This window comes from Gasterosteus aculeatus, chromosome 8 (assembly GCF_964276395.1).
Source record: "Gasterosteus aculeatus chromosome 8, fGasAcu3.hap1.1, whole genome shotgun sequence".
In the NCBI taxonomy this organism is placed as follows: Eukaryota; Metazoa; Chordata; class Actinopteri; order Perciformes; family Gasterosteidae; genus Gasterosteus; species Gasterosteus aculeatus.
The window spans coordinates 806,005-828,322 of NC_135695.1; the positions used below are offsets into that span (position 1 = coordinate 806,005).

Below are 22,318 nucleotides of genomic sequence, written 5' to 3' on the forward strand. Positions count from 1 at the left end.
AATTAATATAAAATTATTTATGATTTAAATTACGATTAATAATTGCTAAGATACAAAAAGCACATCTTTTTATTAGTTTAACAATTCTAGTGGCACATTAGTTATGTGAAATATTAATTAATGAAGCACAATCAATTTAAACGAACAGATTAATAAAACAATAAGGCTCTCGCTCAAACGGCTGCTCTTGTCCGCCTGTCGTTGTTCAACAAAAGGCGCCGCCAAACAAAACAATGTCAAACTCCTGTAGTATTAAAGTAAATGTATATGAGCTCTGGAGAAAATGGTACACAAAACACACATTGTAGGTTAATACATTTTTAATCGGTTAAATTCTTAATTCAAGGCATTCTTGAAATTGGGAACCGCTGCTCTAACGCGTTAGCTTAAGTAGGACACGTTTCAGGGCTTATTCAGAATAAGGAAAACAGAAGAAATCATAATAATACAAATAATTAGTAAAGCTTTATTGCTCAGTAACAGTAGTTCAGTCTATGGTCTTCCAAAAGTGTGACAATGGCTTTGACTGGAGCAGACATACATGTGTGTCGAAGAAAGTGTTGTAATGGTAAATGGACTACATATATATATATATATATATATATATATATATATATATATATATATATATATATATATATATATATATATATATATAAGCCGTTTTACAACTTGCTGTAGATAAGAGCCATGAGGTTGTATTCGTGTGGGACGTCTCCCTGATAATCCCTCTGTCCACAGACTGTCCATAACCTCCATTGCGTTCATATTCTAAAGGACGCTGTTTCACGTACATATTTTCCCTTTAAGAGCCGTCCGGGTGGGGGCGGGGTGGGATGGCCTCATGTGGCCGGACAGTTCCCCTTAAGGCCGCTAGGGGCGTCTCTGCTCTATGGAAGCAGTGGAGGGAGACTGAAGGGGCGGGGGGGGGGGGGGGGCTCCATCAGCCAAGTGCAGCCTGAGTCGTGAGGAGCGAGCGGTGGGGGGAGAATTCCCACTCTTGTTTCTTTTTCTCATCCCCGTTATTAAGATGTAGATGGTGCAGACCTGCCGCCCGGTGCAGAGACGCATGAGACCAGCGGACTTGTCCTTTGGACTGGGGGGGGGGGGTTCCTGGATGTGTTTCCGCGCGTGCGTTGGACCGCATTCAACCTGAGTTTGTTACCTCTGGAGAGAAAAGTGCGCCAGCCTTCTTTCCAACTGCTTGAGCGTCTGTATTTGTTGGGGGGCTGAGGGGCTCCGGGAAGGACTGCGCCTCATCCTAACGGGACGTAACGCACGGAGGGATACGTGTGAGCAGCGGATGGACCCTCCCCGGACGGTAAATACACAGCGGGACTTCTACACCTTCTCTGCTACCTTCTTCTCACACTTTACCAGTGGACGGGTGGGGGGGGGCAAGTTCAACTGGATGTGGAGATAAAGCTCTCCGTTTTCTCCCCATGACGTTATTTCTGCCCTGGGGGAGAGGACCTGTGCGCTGGGAGGCTGATGGAAACGTCCGCGCGCAGTAGAACAAGCGGCACCACTTTGGGTTCTCTCGCGGAAGCGCACAACGAGCCAGATGCGCAAAACGGCTAAAACATCACCGTGCTGGAGAGGCGCGTGAACCGTCCTTCTGCTCCGTGCGCGTGTAGATATGCCAGCTTGATCTCCTTTTAATTACGGAGCATTTATTGTAATGCATTATCTGAATTGGCAGGTGTTGCATATTGGTTCTAAAATGGGATTTAATCGAATGCTCACGTGGATTCCCTGAGGTTTATATAAATGAACGCAAACCTCCTCAGGCTGATTGCTGTGGGTCAGGATGGGGGGGTAGGAACGTTGCGGGGCCCCATTACCATATAAAACTGGATGAATGCGGTTCTTCTGTGTTCTCACAATAACATACAACAAGGGATGCGAAGAACCTGCGGATGCTGCTATGTTGCCCTTTGCCCCATCACCTGTCTCCCTAATAGCTACAGCACCGGGCTTTAGAGTGTCAAGTAGGTGCTGTTCGTCCATTTCCAAAAACACTGATTGATCATCGAGAGGCCCGTTCAACCTTTTCATGTAATCTTGAGTGTTCAGATGAACCAGCATCCGAGGTGACGCTACATGGGATCTGCTTATGACCTTTAATTAGGTTCTTAGATCCCCCCCTTCTTTTTGTCACTGCGTATTTGTGTTCTCATCACCAGGTGGTGGAGGCAGCCTCTACAGTGTTTTCATGGATGGGGAGTGGGGGGGTGCAGACCGATCGGCCCCAGGGGCCCTGATCTACATAGCTCAGCCCTCAAGGAGAACATCCACTCCCCGCTCAGCCTAGTCTTCTCCTCTTGCTCTGTGTGATGTACATCCCCTTCATGTACGTATCAAGGAGCAGCTTCACAAATCATCCATTTCTACACCTCACGCTGTGGTGACCGGGGTTATTTCAACGGGTTCTTTACGTTCAGCTAGTTCTTCAGACGGAAGTCACGGTTTGAACTGTTTAGTGCAGTCACTTGTAAATAATGTCAGCGCTGCGAAGGCGTTCCTCCCTCACTTGAATTTAACGGAGCACTGAGGACCTTTTTAGCTACAACATGCACTCAGTGTGTCCTAGTTCAGAGGTTTTCTACTTCTAAGGACGTGGGGAAGTTGGAGCCTCCTGAAATGACACAATCTAGAGAGGATGAAGCTCCAAGCTACCAGTTCAGAAATTCATCAAGTCAGAAACGTTCCCGCTGACCGTCTGTAGATTAGTTCCACTAGTTTTTATTGTAATGTTTGATTTCTTAAAAGGGCCTTCTTGCACACCAAAAATCCACTAAATGATAAATCAATTCATGTCTGTAATGCCGGTGCGTTCACACCAAAAGCGAAGCAAATTATTTTCACGAGTAGATTCCATGCAAAGTCAATGCACATACAGGAATGATTGCGAAAGCTAAATATAACAAGCAAAATATTTCAACTTCAACATTTCAACAACGCCGAAATATTTTCCCAACGCTGTTTTGCGAAAGCCAATCAGCGTTGAGATGATCCGCCCGTTATCACTGTCGTCCTTCTGCCAAAGCATGAATATGCTTTATGAAAGGATATAGACAGGTGAATCGCAGCTGAGAATGAACGCCTTTACAGGCGTTAGTTGGTGTCTAACCGGAGATCCTTGCACCAATCCGAGCCAACAGGTCATCAAACGGACGCGCTTCCTGGAGGAGCGACAAACTGAGCACGTTTGTGTAATTCCCACTACAAGTACAGAGCAGAAATAGTGGTTATTTTGATAGTGGATAGCAGAAATGATAACTGTCTTTATGGAGAGAAGCCACCGAGATAAACCACACCCCCTTTCTGGCACGACATCTAGTAGGAAACGAATGAGGCAAATGAACTACAAATGGTTGGGCCAGTAAGGCCTTGCGGGCATTTCTATAAAACATAACAGCATCATTTGATATTGATTGACTTCATCAATATAGAAAAGTGCATTTACTTGGGAGGACAGGACTTGAGAGGCCTAAACTCATACTCATGCATCATGCATACGAGGTTAACGAGAGGAGGTCACTTATTCACTTGTTAATGGTTACGAGAAAGTGCCAATCATACTACTCCTGTTTTAATATGACCCAGGTCAGTGAACGGGAGCATCGGAAAGAGTTTTGGTTATTTTGTACATACATTGATTTAAAACACTTAAAGGAACACACATCAGATCTCAATGCGAAAGATTATGTTGAATATCCATACTGATATGGACAGTAGAATGTCTTGAGAATGAAAAGACGCCACATTCTTTGAGGTAAGTAAAGGTTTGTCTGCAAGGTTGGCAGTTCGAGCGCCGGCTGCTCCATGTTCCATGTTGAATTGTCCCTGAGCAAGACACCTAAGCCCTAATTGCTCCCTGGGCAAAAATGTAAAAAAGCCACGGGTTAAAGATGTAATGTAAGTCGCTTTGGATAAAAGCATCAGCTAAATGACCTGTAATGTAATGGTCTGCAACTCAACATGCTTATGTGGCCCAGTTATGGCCAGTATGTATGTTGGGTATTAGCGTTCTGATTGGTTGAGAGTGAGACATGGGGGGTGCATTATAGAGCGATAATGTACAGTTGCTGTTCACATTTAGCTCTGTGGCGATTGCCGAAAACCCCCCAGAAATACCACAAATGATCAGTTTTCTAACAATACCCCCGAACTGTTACATGATTGGACGATAAAGTACAGCCTCTCGTACCTTATTCCTTATTGGTTGATTCGATTGGTGTATCATTGCGCCACCGAGGTCCTGCGACGTCAGATCAGAAGCAGCTAAAGTAGGGCTATGTTGTCGTCTTGTTCATTTGTCACAAAAGAGGGTAACGCGAGTGACAAACTCATTTAAATTTCAGTAATTGTAACGTCGTTACTTGTTTTAAAAAACGTCTTTGTTACATGCTTGTTACCGCTATAAATAGTGGAATTACAGTAACGCGTTACTTTGTAATGTTACGTTACATCACTGCGTTACTCACAACACTGCCCATTAGTGACAATGACTCTAGCTTAAGCCAACACTGGTGGGAAACCAGTCAGGAGGTCTAGAGGTCAAGAAGGAGAAAGTTGTATTGGCCTCCACATGTGAAACCAGTCCTGTTTGGGGAGCCGTCTCATTGTTGACCCTCTAGTGCACCTAATGTTCATTCCATCAATGCCAATGCAGCTGAAACTGATTAACAACCCCTCTGCTACTTACCTGACCGGATCATTATCAGAGAAGTGCAATTGAATTCATGCCACACCCTGATAAAAGATTGTTCCTTTCATTTTTGAGCAGTGTTATTCCTAAGGGTGAGTTGTTTCAGGGACAGGGGCAGAATCGAAGAAATAGTGATGAGATGCTGCTGAATATGCCAGATTCTGTTAAAATCTAATTACACTGGAATCATTGCAACAAGGAAACAATTACAATATTTGTTGTATGCATCCTTCTTTACTGAGACAGCAGAAAATAAATTGGGTATTGACAAAGTCAGGCTGGTGAGGTTATTGTCATTAGAAATCTGGTGTAATAAAAGGAACTTCTTACACAACAGGGACTGATGCCGTGATTATGCCATATTATGTGACAGATATGGAAATATTCACTATTGTACGGTGGGACAGGCCACCTCCTTCTTATAGCTGCCACTCTTTATGACGGCTAAAAAGCTAAAGAGCTTCTGTTTGCATTGAGCTGCTCTGCCTGTAACGTCTAACGTGGGGAGCAGAGAAGGTCTCCGTGGTAACAAACCACAGCTTTCTCGTTCTGAAATTATGATTCAACATGTTTTGGCAGAACCTGGGTCGCAGTTGGAGCACACTACTGTGTCTTTATTTCCACGGAAACCAAGCCATGTCACAATGAATGAAAGTCATTGGAGATGATCGTGGCCACAGATGTCAGGAGAAACATAACAGGGAAGTCGTGGTTCTACTAACAGGCACAGTCAAATAAAGAATTTGCAGATGGAGGACGGGGGAGCTGGCTGTGCCTGCTCAAATGAAATAGGCTGCAGAGTGAACAGATACCTGCATGTTATCAGTGATAGAGGTGATAAGGAACCGCAGGCAACGGAGAAGATGCTATTTTGTGCTATTTCTGCGAGGAGTCTTGTCTGCAGTCGATCCAAAACAACACTATGTATTGTAAAGGCTGTTTGGCCCTGCAACACATCAGACCAGGTTATTTGGTTAAGCACACCTGCTCTGTGTAGAAGCTCTTCTGGGCTAGCTGGTTGGTAACCACAAGATAAGACTAATCATCAATGCTTATTCTTATCAGCTACAGGAAAGGGAGGACTGAGGAGGTGGGTAGGATATGAGGAGGGACATGTGCTGCTTCCACAAAGCATGTCACCTTGGGATGGACATTCCTTTTCTTCTACTGCTGTGCTGTAGTCACGCGTCCCTTAAAATACAGAATCCTCCCGTATTTGAGAATAAAATAGCGCGTCCTGTTTTGAATCAATACGAGATGGGTCAGCCGTAGCGTCGTCCCTTATTCTGTACTAAAGGTGGCAACACCAAGACGTGTTTGCTAGTTGTAGATTCAGTTCGACTCAGCTGAAGGTACAGTGCAGAAGTCTCGCTCAACAAGGTATTAATGTTCCCACTGAGAGTCAATTCAATATGGACTAGTGAAGAATTGATTAGTCATCTCTGTGCTGTTGTGAGTTTCAGTAGAGAGTATTATGTTATATTGAATAGACAGTTGCGGAGGGGCCGTCCTCACAGAACAACTTTGCTCAGTTCGGGAAACAAACATTGTCAGGAGTGACACGTCATGTTAGACCTGTTATGTTCAAAAATCTTTAGGCTTGGACGAAGAACTTCCAGATACGTTGAGTTATTATATAGTGGTTTTAATAAAAGATAGAGATTGTGACACAGTGTATATTTCTCAATTGAGGGACCCCAAGCTTTCACAGTCCAGTTTGCTCCAGCTTGAGGACCATGAAACATACTTTTCAACATGGGGCGTAGTTACATGTTGCAGTTACAATTAGACATGTCTAATTACTACATAGAAGTTACATTAGCCTGTAAGACTGACTAAGGACATTAACTGCAGAATGACACATGCTTCCACGTCAGACACCAGAAAAGTCACAGATAACACCAAAAGAATTCGAAATTCGTCGCCAGTCGCTTTGACAAAATTGGTGATCGACTAGTTCTCTGCCAGCTGTGAGCGTTCCCAATAATGGATTGTCGTCCAAATTGGACCTTTAAATAATCCTCAATCTTCGTCATATCAGCATACAACTTTTCTACTGCATACTCAAATAATTATAAATTAACTGTATTATTATTAATAATTAACAATTAAGCATATATAATAATTAACAATTAAACATATATAATCTGATATTGTTGCATTCCAAGGATTCCTAAAAATCTCTAAAGTGGTTATATTTTTAGAGGTTTGTATTGTAGTCAACTAGCATGTGTTCTAGGTTTAGAAAATCTGATGCATTAAAAAGAATTGTAATAGTGATGCTGTGGTGAGGGCCAGTGAGAGCTGTGTTCAGGGATTACACTCACATTAGATGATTCTCCTGAGTGCCAGTGCAGCATGTGTTGCAAGAGGTTGACTACGTGTAGAATGTGTAGAACACTTTCATGGAGGAATCAGGTGTCTGTGGTGTGTAAAGGTTTGTCATTTGTTGTGTGTTAATACAATAAGTAAACCGTAGATCTTTACACACATGACAAATACACAAATTAAAAATGAAATCCTATCCTGCAAATATTATGCATCATACGTAGGGATGAGAATCGAGCACCGGTTCTCCTTCAGAGGAAGGACTCGTTCGCATGTCTTCCTATCGATGCTGCTCATTGTAAATGCGTCATGACGTCACACAACCACTGCGTTTGTTTTGATTCAGAACGCAGCAAACGTGCCACCGAGACTGAAACGCTGCAAAGTTTGGCTCTATTTTACGCGAAAAGACTTAAATTACATCACTTGCAACAGTTGCAAAAGTTCAATTTCGTCAAGGGGAGGGACTACCTCCAATATGCAGAAACATTTGGCCACCCAGCATGCGATTCATTTGCAGGACTGTCGCGTGTTTGATACACTTCTACTTAGCGACACGACAAGTGAGTCAAGCAGCAGCGGAGCTAACAGGACACCATCTGTTATTAATCCCAAAGGTAACTTGTCTAACTTTACTTAGTTAATGTGAGCGGCGCGCCATTTCATTCATTGAGTAAACTTTTACTATATAACGATAATAACAATCTAGATGAGGATGATGATGACGGCCAGAGTCTGGCTGGCTCAGAGGCTGCAGCAAATATCTCTCGTGCACCTCTAGCTACTCCGTTTACAGAGGCAGAGAAGAATAAAATGTCCCAGGCAGGGACTTTACTTTGAGAAGTAACTCACGTACTTTAAGTTTGTTTTGAGGTTGCTACACATACTTTGTTTATACTCCGTGGTGTGTCTTAAAGTTAATTAAAGCGAGTTATAACAAACAAACACATTTGTACTTATTCCCTCACCAAATGAGAATTGATAAGAGAATCGATAAGGGAATCGGACCGTAAAGCAATATCGATAAGGGAATCGGAATCGTAAAAATCTTATCAATTCCCATCCCTAATCATACCTCTTCAGAATGGCAGCAGTAAAGATATGTGACCATTGCAAGACTTTTTCAATGAAAGAGGACGAACTATAAGGATCTTTTTGACCAAGGGCGCATCATGCAGCAGTTTTTGGGCTGAGGTAAATTGTTTTACTTCAGCCCAAGTGGTTTAATTGAGTTTTCTTTCATCAGGAAGCTCTGAAGGAACTTCTGGTAAACCGTTAAACTGCACTGTCTATGTCTGGAACTATCTGTGACATTGTTATCTTGTGGTAAATAGGTTGGCCCGTCGATCAGATCACCTTCATATGAAAACAACATTGAAACGGTGAATACGTGCTAGTTACTGCGTTACATACACCTGTTTTTCTTCCTTTCCAACTGTTAACACCCTAACAATATCCATTGACGGATTTACATATCTGCTAAATAATCCAATCAGTGCTCCAGAGGATGAATGAATGACTCGCCACAATAACATTTGAGAAGTGAGGTCACTGTGAGATGAGTCAGAACGGGACCTGTAGCGATACCAGCACCAGCTTTGTGCATTAACATTTCACTCAACGCAGAAGCCTGTGTTTCCCCAAGGTTAACAACTTGGGAACCATTTGTATGGGGTTGGAGGGTGTGTAAATGTTGTATGAATGTTATTTAGTGACTGATGGTGTCACTGTGTATGGTAGCTCCTGTCATTAGTTATGAATGGGTCTCAATGGGTGAATGATGCTGTGAGTGATCAGAAGACTATAAAATAGAAATAGTCCAGTTCATTTACCATTTATTTTGATAGGGTTGTTAATGTTACAGCCAGAGAGTCTGTGTGTACGGTGTTTACATGCAGTGTGTCTGCGCTTGTGTTTTGTGTCTTTTCACAGGAAAGCTCCAGGAGGACGAGGGCTTGAGTACAAGTGGAGCATTAACAGACTGCTCAAGCTGCCGAGTACTTTTATATTTATAGCCTGTATTTCCATTTGTGATGTCTGGTGAGGATGAAGAAACATTTGGACGAGGATGTCCGTTTGTTTGATGCCACAGTTTGGCTTTCGCTTAATGTCCTGTAGGTTCACAGACGTACTATTGGGTCTGGAAAAAAACTGTAGTTTTTATTCTGTCATCACGTTCTGTTTCTGTGTGACTTACTGTAGAGAATATACAGTGGTCGGATTTCTCACTATTTCTGAGCCAAATTGGACACCTTTTTAAGACACTGCAGAAAACTATATTTTCACATCCTGCTAGCTTGTTAAGAGTCCCATCATGGTTTCTTTATAAAAAAAACTTTAGATTAGTAAAACGCAATTTGGAATTCAAACTGTAATCTGCCCAGCTACTCTTGGGCTCTCTGGGGTAACAAGGAGGCGGATACACACAGGGTTGCTGCACAGTAATTGTCTTTATTATGGTTGGCAGCAGAAATCAAACTTGGTGCTCAGCCTTCTCTCCAGGGCGCCAAAACGCCACTACTGCTCATTTTAGAAGGGAGTGAAACAATTAAGTCCATCCGGTGAAGTTGAGGCCAATTAGACCTCCACTTGCCACTGTTCCCGGTGACAGTCCCCCACCCCGGCCCCTCTGCAGCGGAGCCAAACCACGGCCCGCCACCACACACCTTCAAGAAGTAAAAGAACGACAAAGAAGTCAGTGAAACAAAATCCAGAGTTGCCTTCACAGCTTTAACACACACCATTTTTTGTAATCCTCAAACCAAATGGCTAATTCTATCCTTGAAGCTGAGCCCTCACAGGGCATTTTACAGGTGGGAGAGAAGTTGAGGGAAAGAAAGCAACTGGACACAGAAGTTGGAAGGTTAAAAGATCAGGAACCAGAAGTAATGATGCGACCTGCCTCGGTCTCCTGAGATCTGGATGAACTCCTGAATGTGTGTGAGCTAGCGGTGTGGTGGCGAGAAAAGACGCTTTCACACCAACCCGGCGCCCCATTGACTCCTGGCAGCCGGCCGCATTTTCTCTGCCAGGTGAAACAAACGGGGAAAGAAAAGCTCGGCTCTGCCGCCACCCACGCGACTAACCCCGGTCTCTGTCCATGCTACGCTACTCACGGCAGCAGCCTGCTTAGTATGGACGCCTACTGACAAGACTGACTGAGAGCAAATGCCCACACATCGACTCCACTCCGTCCACATGATGGAATTGAATACAGTGCAGTTGGATTGGCACTCGTTCTTTGTGTGAGGTTGTAAGGCTTCTCCCGTTGATGTAGCAACCGCATTGTGACACAAAGGTGTGTGTGTGTGTGTGTGTGAGTCTGTGTGTGGGCTTGGCAGATGTCCAGTCTAGTGCGTGTCTCATAGTTATAAGCTTGTTTTGATGGTTTTTTATCATTAAATGATTCTACCAGAGAAACTTGTCATACTGTCATCCGACAAAGAAGACAAAACAATAGAGGTTTTGTTTCAACATTGGGACAGAGACATATTTCGCGGGGTGTCTGGTCTTCGTCGAGGATGTTGAACACTGCATTCTGGTGGAACAGTCTTACAGAAAACACAAAATTCAGGTTACAATGCATTCATTCCGCTTCAATGGATTTTTCGTTTAAATAATCACTGCTGAGACATCACACATGCCAATCCTACTTCGTCTGGGGAGGCTCATTAGATGTGCGCAGAGCACCATATTCACACCAGCGATACATTTTCTAAAACACTTGACTTAAATAGCTCATGTGTTTCAGCAAGAATTCTACTCATCTTTAAAACGATCCAACATATTCAATGTGTCCCATGACAAATGGTTGCAAGATGATTTGTCCTGTTTCTGTCCTCGGAACAGTGAATATGAGGTTAGTGGCCTACTCACTAAAACAGTGGTTATTATGTGTGGGGAAAAAAATCATCTCAGCATAGAATCAACAAGGGGAAAAAGTCGTGGAGACGACACATGTGATTTGTATGGAAGTCCATTTACGCCACAAAAAAATGAAGGGTTAGAAACTCGAAATTCTGAGATATAAAGTATCAAAAGTATGACTTGCGTATGCGCAGGCTCCTCGCAGCTGCTTGTCGACATCTTTACGGTCACAGAGAGGCGTCGTTTGTGTTTTGCTCATGAGCTGTTGAAACTGTTGAGTCTGAATCTGTGAATATCTTTGCAACTTTAGCGAACGGTAAAAGTTCTACAGACACTTCCCCCCCCCCACTCGCTGCGCCCTCATTACAGACAGGGAGGGACAGGGACGTCTGACGTACAGTGGTCTAAATCATCCTGCCAGAGATAAATCAAACTTATTGGGTGGTATTTATTCCGTGGCGGTGGTGATTAGTGACGATTGATTAGCCTGAAGAGAGTTCTCTAGGGCTGCAACTACGATGGTTTTGATCAAAAACAGCATTCAAAAGCTTTCATTTCCAACCCTTTATTCTAAAACAGAACTGCAAATTCACATTGCAAAAGTACTTCAGAATGTACAGCGAGCTCCTTGAACAAAGAAAAATACAAATCAGAAAATGTAACAGGATTTGTTTTAACGTCAGAACTTGTTCTCTTATATTATACTACACTCACAAACGCCTTGAAGCTTATTCATTGAATTATTACCACCATTGTAAGTTAAGTGAATGTATACACCCCATCTAAGTACAGCTACAAAATTAACCAAGTGCTATGAGATGAATTTAAAATGGCATTTGTAAATAAAAGCATCAGAGGCTTCCTAGTTAGCCGCGCTGGTTTAATGGATCCCCGTCTGTCTCCCTTTACAGGCATAACATCAATACCGTATAACACACAGTATATGGGCAAGCGCACTAGACTACCGTATATGACAGCATTAAAAAGTATAACACAATATATTTGTCAACTATAACTGAAATGGGACAAAGCACAAAATACAAGATACGAATACGAGAACAGATTGAAAAATGAATGGCCCAAAAAAGGCGAGTAAATAAAAACGTGTCTTAGTCCTGCTAACTGCTTTGCTGTTATTGCGAGCTAACGCTAGCTTGTTGCCTGCTGGAGGCTCCTTACGTTCCTCACGTCAAAGCGGGACAACGTGGAGCTCCCTGCCACGTTGCGTCGACGTTGCATATTTTGCCATTCACACTTTTTTAGTTTATATAATGTGAAATGCTCGCACAGGTTGGACTCGAACAGACGTCTCTGCCTGCGTCATGTGACTCACAACAACTGCCGGTTCTGCCGAAGGATACACAGTCCATGCAATTATTTAATATTTAATTTCAAGAGAACGGTCATTGTACAATCTACATGCTCAATGTACTTTTTAACTTGGCCAAAAGAGGAAATAATCTGGATTTTGAGGATGTTACTCGCCGTTAACGCGACGTTCACCGACAGGGTTGGAAAATGTTATGGGCGTGTCGAGGACACTTGGAAAATCGACTCGGCGCATGCGCAATACTACAAAGTAGCAGTTCTCGACAAGTAGCAGAAAATGATAGAACACCGGCTGCTCTTTCCCCTTCGTCGGCTCGGCTCTTTTTAAGTTTTGCTCCTCGCGCATCTCCGCAACCCAGTGAGTGACACAATGAATCGATAATGAAATTCGTTGCAAACACTTTTAATAATCGATTTCATCGATTCGTTGTTGCAGCCCTAGAGTGACTGACGGACTCGCTGAGGACAGTAACTGCAGAAAAATACGTGCTTTCATGTCAGACACCATAAATGTCTTCAATAAAACCAGAAAAAGTCACTGGATTTGTCGCTAGTCGCTGTTGACAAAAAGTGGCCAAAAGGGTTAGAAAGGTTACTGTACTGATGAAGGAAACTGCGCATATCTTAATGTCACAATTTTGACTTTCTAAACCCTTAATTTTTTTGTGCTGTAAATAGTCTTCCACAGATATGCAAGCAGTGCTGAATGAAAATGAAATACTCTGTGAATACTCATCGCACACCATGTGTATTATCAGCAATGACCCAAAGAAAAACATGCTCTATTCACACTACTGGTGGTTGTGGGATTACTTTATGAAATGATGCCTGATGAACAGACAACTCACTTGCTTAATACCTTTTCTTTTTCTGTCGATTGGTTTTACCCGAGGGCGGTGCAGTTCCATTCCTCTCAGCACAGATGATTCTCATTGTGCTACTTTACTAATTATTGGCTGTAGTTTGAAGTTTGAAGTGTTTTGTTTTTATTTATATTTGCAGTACACTTTAAACAGTCAATATAGTGTTCAATCTGTAGTAAAAATTTGCAATGAATTGGCAATCAAAAAAACAACTGTTTAAGTTCGTCAATCGTCATTTTGGGCTTTTTAAAATGTTGTTTTAATACCGGTACAGGAAAAAAACAAACGATACCCATCCCTAGTGATCAATATCAAGGCAATACAACTGATCTTCATAAGATCAATGTAGTCCAACGCGGATGCCATACCTTGTCGTATGCAATTGTAGACTTGGAAGACAGAATTTTTGTCACTGAAAATATTTAGAGGTTTGGTAGAAATATTTAACAATGTTCTGGTCCGTTCATGGGGCTCGGTGGGCCAACACAGAAAACACAGGTGGGCCGCTGGGCTCTACGTCTCTGATGATTGAAGCATCCAGTCAGCAACATAATGCACATTGGGTCTTTGGAGGCTGGCAAAGAGCAAATTGTACAACAAAGATATAAGATCATATGCTGTAGAGTGGTCTTTGTCCGTGGAATTGGGCTGACTGGGACTCTTGCGCCAGTGAGGGGCTGAGGCTGGACTGACAGGCATCCCTGAAATAGTCATAAGCCCCTCTTGAATAATCCTTTCCACCCTCCCTGTGTGAGTGAATCCCATAGGTGAGATGAGATGCTTAAAATAGGACAGAGCAAGGAATGGAGGGATGGATGAAATGCTGTGATTTATCACACAATGGTGGCTAGTGGAGAGATGGATAGACAGGTGCTGGTGCTATGGATGAGAATGACTAAAGCAAGGGCTGCCCCTTTAAAATCACACTTTGGATTGGTGACAGGTCGGGTAGGGCACCACTTCCTATACGACCGGTACCTACCGCACCGAAGCGCAACGGAGATTTCGGTGCCTGAGCCGTTTGAAAAACTTTATTTACACACTCTGGTGACTCCGTCCACGACAGCTTACCACTTTTGAAGCTACAAATGGCTAACTAGCCATCTAGCTGCCATTTATATTTATTTAAGTCAGTGTTTCCCTCCGTTATTAAAGTCTGCACGTTGTTTCGCCCTGACAGACACGTGCGCGCTCACCAGCGGACACAGAGCGTGCATCCGCAATCACCCCCCCCCCTGACTCCATTACCTCACGCCAACGGTGGCAGATCAGATTCAGTCTTTATTTTACGCAGCAAAGCTTAACTAAACATAGAAATAATCAATTCTATCACATGGGAGAAAACGTGCCTCATGCAGCTCTTGTGTTTGTTGCACCTGCTGCAATACGTCATTAAACAGAGACAAGCAAACAGGGTCCATCCAACATAAATGCTTTTCAATATGTTACATATCTTTATTTCCTGCACAATAAGCCTAAATCTAAAAATAATTAATATTCCCCAAATACAAAAATACAAATGAAGTAATAGATACACTTCAAGCTCTTACAGAGGGAAACGCTAAGTAACTGTAAACAGTTAATATATTGCTCATAATTTAACTAATGTACTAGTAACTAGTGTTTTTAATTTATTTATATCTAGAGTATTGTTTAAAGTTAATATATTGTTCAATTTGAAGAAAAAAAATTTAATACTGTAAACAAAACAGTAGTTATTTTAATCTTCCCGCCGCGATGCTCATGAACAGTTAATTACTGTAGAATGTATTTACAGTATAACACTGTTATAATTGAATGGTTTAAATTTAGTGTTACATTTCAAAATAAAGAATAAAAAGGACTCAAATTCAAAGCAGTGTCAAACACACTTACAGTATAACAGTAATCACATTTTTGAAAAATATAAATAAGACATAAAATTTGATTTATTACAAACACATGCAAACATATTCAACAAAAAAAAAGATTGTGTATTGAACCCATATTTAAGTATTTTTATTCTCAACAATCTAGTGCAGTCTGTCGACTGCTATATGGCTTAGTACACTTTGGTGCTTCAATCAGAGTCATGAAAGCCAGCAAACTTTCCCCCTGAATATAATCACGGATCAATGATGTGTACAGATTTGTTACAGTGTAGTGACAGGCCCAGATGAAATGATTGGCACTTAGTTTTCCCCAGACAACCCCCTCAGATAATCACCTCACCTACTAGCTGCCTCCACTTTATTAAAGTTATCATTAACTTCCACTGATTTGACTGGGATTAGTTTGAGGAGTGCAAAAGTGTGATTAGTCAATAAATGTATCTGGCCAGACAATGAAGTCATGCATATGCACAATACTTAACAATAAAAGAAGAGGCCCACAATCTGCCAAAGGATTTGATTCGCGCTGGTCGAGGGCAGGTGAACAAGCTGAAATGAGAGAGCAACATCGGCATTCAATTGGAGACATTTTTTTTTCCACATGACGAATGTTAAGTCCAATACTCAATTTCTTTTAGCCAACCCGAGTGGCTAAATGCTCCATTATGTTTAGAAACCAGCCACTCTGTCGGCCTGCAGCTAAAGATCCGTCAGAGCTTCTACCATTAAACAGGCTTCCCTATGCAAGTAAAGCAAGGTTAATGAGAACGGTGCTCATGGACTAGAAAACCACAAGAATTAGCGAAAACACACCAGAACTTTGCTAAAAGGGAATATCTGTACACCTTTCACATTACATGAATTCATCTGATTGACTTGAGCGGGACATTTCCTTCTTGACAAAGGGAAGAAAAGATCAAATGGATATGACGGTCCTAATTGGTGTTTACAACTAAGCAAGTACTAAATTCAATTTTAGAATATTTCTTTAAATATGATCCATTGAATACGTAGAACTAAAAAGGGCGCTTTTAACACCAGATGACAACAGCGAGGACTAAACAGTGAATCACTGCAACCATGAGAGGTCGTCGGGCGTGCAGTAATTAATAAGCACAGATCATATCTGACCGATGGGTCCAGTAGTATGTGAGATTAGCTGGACACACACACACACACACACACACACACACACACACACACACACAACGAATCTGTATGTGGAGAGCACTGGGTAACCCCGAGTCAAACTCCAGCAGGCTACTACAGGCCACCCTACAAGGTAATCTTTGGATTTCAGTTTCAACATCATGATAACATATCTTGCTTTTTGTGTTTGTAGAATTTCCAAAGCAGTTGGAATACTTCCCGAGTCCCGTTTAAAACAGACAACACTTACATCTATTGTACACATTTTGTGCTTCCACAGAAGGTTGCACCTGTGTACTGATGTCCCGCTTGTCTCTCTGTGGGTTTGACTTTTAGATGGGCTACATTGGTTTTATGTCTCTAAGTGTGTTTCTGAATTCATGATGAGGATGGCTGTCACTGACTCGACATGCACCATCTGGCTGCTTGTTACCGAGCTGTGAGTCAGGTCTGAGTAAATGCGTGAGGATGCTGCAGTGTTTAACTTCCATATGTCAGGAGTACCAACCCTGCTAACAGCTGCGGGTGAACAATGACCTCTTGGACTTATGCAACAAGACCTAATTAGAAACCGTCTGAAGATTCTATCATCCATGCTTGATATCCTAAAGGCATCATTTTCAGGTCAGGGAAATAGCTCCAAAGATATGAAATGTATCTGCTTCAGAAGCAGAGTGTCAGTTGCTCAGCAGAGCTGTCCCTAATATAGTTTGTAAATGTTTTCATGGTTTCTGTTTGAGAAACATGATACACATCCGCACATGAGGAAGTGGTAAGTGATGGTCTGGGGCTTTTGGGATCAGACTGAATGCTGGTTAACATATAGGACTTCTGTGCCTTTTCTTCTCCCTTTTCTCTCTTACTCTAACAATACACAAAAAACTGTCCCCTCAAGTCAGCAACAATACAACGTTTCAACTGAAACTTAAATACTTGTTTAATGTATTATTGATTGATGCGGTGATCAGAACAAATTACCTTAAACTCCATTTCTGCACTAAGCAGCTTCAAGTTAGTCAGCATCCTACAAACTGTCTACAGCAGAGGTCTTCAACCTCCAGACGGTCCGCCGAGGTACTGCAGGAGGGTTGTGACATTTTTGGTTTTTTTTTTTTTTCTCCACAAATTGAATGTCTTCAAAATCAGAATTGTTTTTATTGTCTTTAAATACACATTAATGAATCCAACATATTGTAGAAACGGATAAATTGATGGAGGAGACGTTGTCTTTCAGTCCCACAGCAGCGCTCTCATGCTGGACACCGGTTCACTAACAGCTCCTCTCATGCTGATACGACATCACAGGCACCAGCCAATCAGATCCGTTCATGCTGATACGACATCACAGGCACCAGCCAATCAGATCCATTCATGCTGATATGACATCACAGGCACCAGCCAATCAGATCCGTTCATGCTGATACGACATCACAGGCACCAGCCAATCAGATCCATTCATGCTGATATGACATCTCAGGCACCAGCCAATCAGATCCGTTCATGCTGATACGACATCACAGGCACCAGCCAATCAGATCCGTTCATGCTGATACGACATCACAGGCACCAGCCAATCAGATCCGTTCATGCTGATACGACATCACAGGCACCAGCCAATCAGATCAATTCATGCTCACGTCTAAGGGGCGCCAAGCTCAAAACTAAAAGATGGTGGACCAAACTCCGTAGAATAGGGGGTCCCTGCTCCATCTCGCCATCAGTTTGGGGGACCTTGGCCTGAAAACGACCCCTGGTCTACACACAAGATCAGCAAACTATTTTTAATGCAAACACACTTGAGTATGCAGACCCGTTCACTACACACAAATGACACACGGACGTGTCATCATTGAAATGGCAGCAGCACGGCTGCAGGCTGCCGTGGCTGATCTCAGACTGAGGGGATTCAGCCGGGATTTGTTACGCCATCACAACTCTCCTGCGAGCCAGAGCGGTGAAATGGGATGACATGAAGAGGGGGATGAAGAAGAGGTAAAAATACCTTTAAAAGAAAGGCAGCAGGGGGATATTTGGAGCAGAGTGGAGAAACTGAAGGAAGGGAAAGTGAGAGGAGAAGGGGGCAACAGATGGAAAAGTGAATGAAAAGAGGGTCAGAAGGGCCACTGAGGCGATAAGGATGAGAGCTGATACAATACAAAAAACGAGAAAAGAGCCCAAATAGGAAGGCAGAACAGTAAATAACAGGAGGAGATGCAGGCTGGGTGATCTGATTAGAGATGTAAAGCAAGGAGAGGAGGCGTAGAAGGTGGGTGGAGAACAGGAAGGTGGAAAAAGATAAGATGAAAACTTTATTGATTCCAGGTCACAGCAACAGCACAATCAGAAACAGCCGGATACAAGTGAGTAAATCTGAGGTTTGTAACTCCTTACAAACCAAAACTGCTCATGATGGGTGAAATCATGCATGATATCAGATACTACAAGTTTGTGTGCAGCACAGAGGAATATGGGAGGAAAGCAGAGAAATGTTCCGGGATGCTGAAGACCAAAAAATGACAGGGACAGAAATGAAGAAGTACGAGTGAGTGGAGGACAGCAATAAGAGGAAAGGGAGGAAATGGAATGAAGATGCGAGTTGAAAATTGAAGAGGGATTTTCCAGTTGGTTACTCGGTCCCGACCACGTGTGAAATTTGCTCTGAACACCCGGTGGCGTTCAATCAGCAGCCAAGTGAAGCAACAAGGAAATTAACGGCAAAGTAGAGAGAAATTGAGGGAGTGGAGGAGAGAAGGAGAAGGCAGACAGAACACGACCTTTCTGACATTTTACAGCAATATTCTGTGTGAAGCATTGGGAATGAACAGATGCTTTGTGATGACTGTACTATGTAGATACAAAAACATTACATTTGATGCTGTGGCTCATCATATATAATAATAATAATAATATGAAAAAGTATCTTTGCATGCAGAATATAAATTAATAAGAGTTACAGATGGTGATACTCAACATTTTCTCACACTCCTACTCTTCATTGTACTATTATAACACATATGCAAAAACTCTGAACGAGTTGAGGTCTTCATGACATTCATTTTTCTGGTCGATATTTTGGTTTCCATAAATTCATGCTTGTTTCTGATAATCATTGACGCCAGAGGAACTGCAGTGGAAACAATTGCAACTCCATTTTCTTCTTGAATTGCTTCAGAAAGTGGTAATCCCCAGATGATGTGTAGTGGTGCAGGTGGTGACATGTAGTGTGTCTTCATAAATCATGATCTATAATTTCCTTTGAATGACTCAGTGCTGTTCTGCATAATTATGCTGATTTAACTTCATTAGAGGAGGAAGCTGCTGATACTGATCTTATTCTTACTTTTTATAACCAGCAAACAATTCCCCTGAAGAGACGTAACCAACGATGCATTTATCCCTCTAACAAGCCTGGTGGATCTTACCTGAAGGAGCCATAGCGGTGACCTGCTAATCTCTTTCACTCTCCTCGTCACTCCCTCTACAAGCAACAACATGAGAGTTCCTGAAGATACCAACATGTTTGGTTAAAACTGTTCCTTACCAAAAGCTGATTCAGTGGAAATGACTTGGCTTGCATTTTGTTTGCATAAGTCATTCAGTTCAGGCTCGGTTCCAAATCAAATATTTTGGGCAACTATGGCTCAGTGATCCTTCAATCAGGATGGGAGGTCGATCCCTGGCTCAGCGACATAAGGGTCCATGTTGATGTGTCCTTGGGCGAGACACTAAAAGTCGCTCCCATTGGGTGGTTCTTCCACCGGTGTATAAATGGCTGTGGATGGTTAGTCAGCCGCTCCCATCAGAATATGATGCACTGAGTAGAGGACTAGGAAGACATTATCCAAGTTCATTTACCAATTTGACTTTTAGTATTTAGAGCAGCTGGCGTACAGTTAGGACGTATACGTCGTCATTAGTCCCTTGAACTTTGATCCTCTAGCTCATGACAGTATCAGTCAAATCTGATGTAATCTGTCAGTGCCCCCTGTGGCTCAGTCCTATACAACGTATCTGCCCAGCGCCGAGGATTGGGGCTCCGATTAGCCAGATAGACATCAGGAATCAGGAAACATTTATTACCAAAATATGTCAGACATACAAGGAATTTGACTTGGCGGTTGGTGCGTAACAGCAGACAGTAATACACGGACAACAAGACAGATAAGACGACAAATATAAGGCTATGGGTTAGAATACAAGGCTGTGTGTTAGAATATAAGGCTATGGGTTAGAATATAAGGCTATGGGTTAGAATATAAGGCTATGAGTTAGAATATAATGCTATGTGTTAGAATATAAGGCTATGTGTTAGAATATAAGGCTATGGCTTAGAATATAATGCTATGTGTTAGAATATAAGGCTGTGTGTTAGAATATAAGGCTATGGGTTAGAATATAAGGCTATGGGTTAGAATATAATGCTATGTGTTAGAATATAAGGCTGTGTGTTAGAATATAAGGCTATGGGTTAGAATATAAGGCTGTGTGTTAGAATATAAGGCTATGGGTTAGAATATAAGGCTATGTGTTAGAATATAAGGCTATGAGTTAGAATATAAGACTATGGGTTAGAATATAAGGCTATGGGTTAGAATATAAGGCTATGTGTTAGAATATAAGGCTGTGTGTTAGAATATAAGGCTATGGGTTAGAATATAAGGCTGTGTGTTAGAATATAAGGCTATGGGTTAGAATAAAGGCTATGGCTTAGAATATAATGCTATGTGTTAGAATATAAGGCTGTGTGTTAGAATATAAGGCTATGGGTTAGAATATAAGGCTTTGGGTTAGAATATAAGGCTATGGGTTAGAATATAAGGCTATGTGTTAGAATATAAGGCTATGGGTTAGAATATAAGACTATGTGTTAGAATATAAGGCTATGGGTTAGAATATAAGGCTATGTGTTAGAATATAAGGCTATGGGTTAGAATATAATGCTATGGGTTAGAATATAAGGCTGTGTGTTAGAATATAAGGCTATGGGTTAGAATATAAGGCTATGGGTTAGAATATAAGGCTATGTGTTAGTTTAAAAATAAAGGAATAAACGTTTTATTAACAACAAAAAACAAAGAGCACTGTGGCAGCCATCATCGTGGTTTCAATACCTCACAATGACAACAGGATTCAATAGGACATCCTGGGATTTCTGGCATATTACAACCTTTTTCCGGCAGAGGAAATATTGTGGTATGGTTTGTTGCTCCAAATTTCGTGAGGGAAAAAACTGCTGGTAACTGTCATCTGTTTTGCATGTAAGTGAAGTGAGCATTGATCACGTTTATCATTTTTTGAAACTTTGAAACTTCCGTCCTTCTGTTTGTGCCTGTTTTTTTTACTTGATAAAGGCCAGATCTTCGTTTGATGCTAGTGTTCTTTTTCTTCCTAATAACAGTGACGGTAGATTAGACCAGATTAACAAGCGACAGACAGTCTCAGAAGTCTTTACGGGTCCAGCAGAGACGTTTATCAGCCAAAACCAAAACGTCAGGCGGGAACCACAGACTGTATAGAAGCATTAAATATAGAAGCAAGTCTCCCATTTTAAAGCTTGGTTGCAGCTTGTGGCCGTCACCTGTTGACTTTAACCAACCAGGGGGTGGCGTTAAGTACAACATGTTTATGCAAACAATATGTTATCCATTGTTACATTAAGTAAATGGACTGTACAGCGCTTTTCTAGCGCTTTGACACTACAAGACATCAATCACACACTGATGACAGGATCTACCACACACAGACCCACCTAGTAAGTAACATCCACACACGGTAGTCGCAGCTACAGGAGCCATGTTGGGTTAAGTGTCTCGCCCAAGGACACATCGACATGCGGGTTAGAGATTAATTTAAAGAACACATCAGACTAAAATGAGAATAAATAGAAAAGCAGTGGGAATGTGGTACTGAAAAGATGGTCTTAGACCAAGAGATGAGAGGCGTAAATGGAGGGACACGGAGACAGCGAGAGTCTCAGACCTTGGCTTCGAGCCGATGGAAGGCAGAGGGAACGATGAAAGCTGTTGGCTGTTGACAGCTGGTGACTGAAGCTGCACCTCAACCCTCCTGACGAGGAATTATGATATTGGCAGAGGATGTGTAGCATCGTTGGAAGATCATCACTGAATGGTTAACAAAGTTCATGTTAATTAGTTTGTGATGTAAAGGAAGTCATAATTTCACTATTTAGGACATAA

General features: G+C 42.1%; 1 protein-coding gene across 3 annotated transcripts in view; it reads left to right on the plus strand.

The window, feature by feature from the left end:
- The first annotated feature begins 921 nt into the window (after window positions 1-921).
- The window catches only part of nlgn1 (neuroligin 1), a 268,080-nt gene continuing 246,683 nt past the window's right edge, over window positions 922-22,318 (plus strand). For 2 of the 3 annotated variants that reach the window (XM_040183285.2, XM_040183289.2), the window contains exon 1: window positions 925-1,321. The gene's annotated coding sequence lies outside the window, so the exon portion shown is untranslated. Of the gene's footprint in view, window positions 1,322-22,318 lie in introns of all 3 variants that reach the window. The other variant, XM_040183287.2, reaches the window with a different exon arrangement.